The sequence below is a fragment of the Humulus lupulus genome, chromosome 3, assembly GCF_963169125.1.
Source record: "Humulus lupulus chromosome 3, drHumLupu1.1, whole genome shotgun sequence".
Taxonomy (NCBI): domain Eukaryota; kingdom Viridiplantae; phylum Streptophyta; class Magnoliopsida; order Rosales; family Cannabaceae; genus Humulus; species Humulus lupulus.
Genome location: NC_084795.1, coordinates 270,195,367 through 270,200,768, shown reverse-complemented (window position 1 = coordinate 270,200,768; position 5,402 = coordinate 270,195,367). Strand labels below are relative to the sequence as shown.

The following is a 5,402-nucleotide window of genomic DNA, read 5'->3' as shown; positions in this document are numbered from 1 at the left end:
TATTATCAATAGTAGCATTATCTAGATGTTATGATTTTTTATGTTAAGTATATTTTTTCATTTAATTACATTTTCAAGATGTAATCTTATTATCTTTAATTACATTTTCAAAATGTAATCTAATTATCTTTAATTACATTTTAAAGATGTAATCTAATTATCTTTGATTACATTTTAAAGATGTAATTAAATTATTTTTTATTACATTTATTTAATAAAGAAATTTATTATTTAATAATATAATTTGAATTTGATAAAGTCTAATGTATTTATTTTAGGGTTTATACCTTTTTGGACCCTGTGTTTTTTTCATTACCTATTTGGACATTGTGTTTTGACAAATTACTTTTTAGACCCTATATTTTGTAAAATGGTTAAAATAGAACCCTAAACCCGATTTTGGTTAATGTTTTCTCAACTAAAATCACAAATGATTTACCAAACTAACAATTCAAAACAAAAATAAAATCATTCTGCTTAAAAACTGTGTTGTTATATTCAATTTTTTCTTCATCAAAATTGAGTTTATAGTTCTATTTTAACCATTTTACAAAACATAGGGTCCAAAAAGTAATTTGTCAAAACACAGGGTCCAAACAGGTAATGAGAAAAAACACATGGTCCAAAAATGTATAAACCCTTTTTTTTATCAACCAAACTATCCAATACATGTGTCCCAAATGAAAAAATTTCAAGTGCAAAATACCATAATAAAAGTTTATGTTTAGAAATAATGTCTAATGAGTCTAATAAAAGGCAAATTGTAACATTTGTCCAACACTATCTCGTTATTAATTGCAAGCATCCAATTCTCGTGTCGCTATCTTCATCACCTAAATAACATAGAGAAAAAAATGCAATAAGAAACAATACTCATGTTATTATCATAAGCAATACGCATATGAGTTGGTTATTATTTTTCTAAAAACAAATCGGCAGCATAACATTTATTTTTCAATAAATCCTAAATTTTGAAACCTGCAATTAAATCTCAGATTTTCACATAACAGTTCCAGAAGCAATATGATACAACTCATTATTACAGGTAAGATCAATCTTTACCTCATTATAACTTTGTCGGCGAGCCAAGTAGTAACACTTCCAACACTATCTTCGATACTAGTTATCCCTAAAAAAATGCAACAAGAAAACAAAACCCACATGTTATCTTCTTAACCAATAAGCATAATGGTCGGTTGCTATGTAAAAAAAAATCAGCAGTATAACAACTATTTTTCAATAAATCCTAAATTTTGAAACCTCCAATTAAATCTTAGAAATTCCCGGAATAGTTCCAAAAACAATATGACACAACTCATTATAATATGCAAAATCAATATTTACCTCATTATGACTTTGTCGGCTGGCCAAGCAATAACACTTCCTACACTTTAATCAATACAAGTTGCATTAATTACTACATTACTATATGTACTAAGTATTATAACTAATAATATAGATACATGGATCATGAAAATGAGGTTTATCTGTATTAATTAGTAGTATTAATTAGTATGGACATTCGATTCATATTAGTCTGACTATAGATATAGACATGTTAAGGCCCTCACTTTAGAGGGGTCTTAATTTTTATTTTTTAAAAAAGTATCATTTTTACATACAAAAATATTCAAAATGTGTACAAAAAATAACACAACAAACCCTTGTTGATTTTATTTATTACGTTAAAATTTATTTACACAGTTTTATTTTGGGAATTTACCCCAAATACAGTAGTTTCTCTTTCTTTCTTTTTTCCTAATTTTACGTGTTTTTTTTTTATTTTGTTTCATTTTTATATGTGATGTTTTTTTTCCTAGTTGAATGCCCTATAAACATAGGGGTGCTATTCATCAAAACTAAACAAAACAGTGTTCTGAGTACAAGTAAAAAAACGAAAAACATAGGAGGACTAAGTCATGAGACCAGTAGAACTAACTAAAATAACCAAAATCCAGAAGAAAAAAAACAAGATAAACCGAAGAGAAACTAAATAGAGGTCACTTAAACCAGCAGGAAAAAAAAAACTAAGCTTCAAGAAAAGGATAATCATGGAGGGAATATCTGATGGTAGTCGTAAAAAACCGAAGGGTTACTAAGTATATCCACCTCTCAATTAAATTCATAGTTTGTATTAACATTACTAAAACAACTCAAGGAACATGGTATGAAAGTAAAATGAATAATGCAAGCAATTAACTCCTCCCCTCTTTTCCGCAAGTCATAACATCAAAAATTGACATGACTACTCAAAATGTAAAGCATTACTCATAATGCAAAACACTTAGTACTTTACCTTGAATATCAAATAGCGAGATGCGAACCAAACTGTATAGCCAAGACCAACAATCTCCAACAATTTGGGGAACTGATTCATTTCATTGAATTAAGCATATCCTCAATATGCCAACGTAGGGAAAAACAATCTATTGACTTGATTGAAAAACAAAGATGCTAAGGAAAAGCCTACACACCACCGGGATAGAATCAATTCCTCCAACAACAGCTGATGCTAGCCACAGGGTAAGCAAGGCACCGCCACCAAAAAGTAAGAAAAAGTAAGTGTCTTCGGATTCAAATTGCAAGTAGTGAAAAATTATCTGTTAATGACAATTAAACTCAGTATGCTGACATGCCAATATGCATGTGTATATATCAACAAACAACAAGCATAACAATAGACATGAAACGGTGTTCTGCCGTCATCTTATCTACTAAGAAACTGTACTTCTGGAGAACCTTGGGTTGCTCAGGATAACGACTCATAAAGCAAATAAGTTTAACTTTCATCACTTCCTGATCTCATCATAGCAAGTAGATAAAAACAAACATCATTTTTAAACACATGATAATTTATAGTTCTCGTGGAGCCCAATAAGGTGAGCTTTTGTAGTGGGATTGGAGAAAAATAAACACATGATAATCTTTGTTACTTATATCTCCTAAATTGTACATATATACGAGCCACTCATTTTAACTAATATAAAATATCACTTTATTGAGAATCATAAGTTTATTTAAAGATATTAAAGATACTTACCATTTGCATAAAGTCTACGAATAATAACAAATTAATACCATCTATGCAAAATTTAGATAAATCAAGTATTCATTGGGGAATAAAACTGAAAATATTACACCTCTAATAAATTTGAATATTGTCAGTTTAGTTTAAAGATATTATTCACATATATCTCAATGAAGCATTTATTCAAACACTTCTAATGCATTATTTAAAAGATTATTAATAGATACTTTAAAAAGGCAAGCAAGACCATCAAAAGCAGTAAAATTATGGAACAGAGCACATCCCACTATATATAACTAAAACTTACCTCATTCACACTTATAAAGCCATTTATATATATTTATAGCTAAAGAGCATAAATACATGGGTCTTACACTAACACTTACAATCATTATAATTCCAAAACTCATAAAATTGATCACTACGATATCAAACTGATTAACATATCTCATATATATGCATATAGCTAGCTGATGGTGGTGGTGGTGGAAGAAGAAGGAGGCTTGTCTTCGATTCTAACTGTTGACGCTGTTTTTCGTCAACAGTGAAATAAGAGCACGAAAACAATAATCAGTTATGGCCAATAAAAATATGATAACACAAATTAGATTTTTTACGTGGTTCAATAGTTAACTCTGCCTAGTCCACGAGTCATTGTTATTAAACTTAAGATGATCTCTGAAAATTCTTCAAAGATGAATTCCACATAGTTTTCTCTCAAGATTACAAAAGTTCGGTCCTTTACAATGATACATGACCTCTCTATTTATAGAGGAGGTTTCAGAATACTATCCCACATATTTCGGGAAGTTATTCTTTATATGTAAATAAATTTAATGGCATTCAAAGCCTGTAATCCTATATACAAGGAAACGTCCCCTGAAGATCAGGGGGCGTATAACTGAACAATTAATATCCCTTGATTATAGGGGATTTATAGCAATCAATGTAGACCGCGTCTCTCATTGATGATTCATAAAGATATACAAAATTTTTATCTTATATCGCCAAGGCCCTATTTACCCAGGTCTCTTGTTGACTTTCGAGCTATAGCATCTTCTCGAGACCACATGACTTCGAGCTCATACGTGTGTCAGGCTCGGAACCCTAATCCGAGGCCATCCCGAGAACAGACGTACTTCGGGGTCTGTCTTTCGAGCTTGTGAGGATCTCGAGGCTACAATCTTCAAAGTCGTCTCTGCTTCGCAGGCTCGATGCCTAGACTTCGGACATGTTCCAGATATTACGAGTCCATTCATTACGAATCCAGCTTTCGAGGTCACAATTCTCATGGCTCGAAATCTGGGTGTAACATTTTTCCCCCTCAAAAGTATTTGTTCGAATCCTATGAGAAGGAAACTTTTGAACTACTTTCTTCGGGAACAACACCGTCACATACTTGAAAATGGACACGTGTCAGTTGGGTATTGCTCATTTAGGGTACTCGAGTATCTTGGAAATCTGCCCACGATCGTTCGTCTGCCACCTTTCTGGTACCATCATATGATTAATCCCTATCCGTTGGATTTTACAAGGGTTTTGTTCAATGGCTCAGATTAATCCCCTTTTACCATCTATATATAAGACCCCAGTCATCGTCTTCCTTTTATTTTGCGCTCATCAGAAGAAAGAAAAGAAGCAAAACCAGAAACTATCCCTGAGAACTTCTTGCTTGTGCATGTTTTCTCAGCTGAAGAAACAGAGGACTGCCAGTTTGTTCGAGACCGTGAGCTCATACCTGCAGCCTCTCCTTCAATCAACGATTTCTCTACAATCGCCATCATTGTGTAAGTATCTGATTGTCTTTTTATTTTCCATTATGCCAGTTTCTGTCTATGTTGTTCTTGTTATTTCTGGGAATGCGCTAGTTTATTTTCTTAGTATGATACGCTAGGAAATTTTTGACCGATAGGCTTTCACGTTTAAGTCTCCATACTAGGTTTAAATCACTGGTTCCAAATCCAGTTTTGGTGTAGAACAAGGTCTCTTTTTTCTGGGTTTCAAAATTTTAAAAGACATATCTTCCACACCAAGATATCAGGTATAAAATCTTGGTTTTAAAGAACGTATGATACCCAAGATTACCATTACTGAATAACCCCCACTCTTTTTCCCTGATATTTCAGGATTTTCAAAAAAAATTATTCACTCTCCTCCTTTTTCTCGTAGAGTACACATTCCGACTTTTTAATCGGGCCTTTAGTATCGAGCTCATTTCACATTCAAGCATTCTTCGAGCTCGTCTTGTCAAGCTCGCATTTCTTGAGCCCTTGCATGCATGGCCCTCACCATTTTTTCTTTCTCGCTAGATGTCACAGAATCTGGAAAGACGGTGGGGGTCGTTGCTGGCAATCCCTTACTCGCCAAAAACCCC

The 5,402-nt window shown here is 32.6% G+C and overlaps 1 long non-coding RNA gene across 1 annotated transcript; it reads right to left on the bottom strand.

Moving 5' to 3' along the window:
- Positions 1 to 689: 689 nt before the first annotated feature.
- On the bottom strand, positions 690 to 2,609 carry LOC133821644 (uncharacterized). The gene is made up of 4 exons (XR_009887722.1): positions 2,475 to 2,609; positions 2,297 to 2,368; positions 1,063 to 1,129; positions 690 to 833 (listed from the first exon to the last, which is right to left on the bottom strand). It is a non-coding gene; the product is annotated as an uncharacterized LOC133821644 (long non-coding RNA).
- Between the last annotated feature and the right edge of the window lie 2,793 nt (positions 2,610 to 5,402).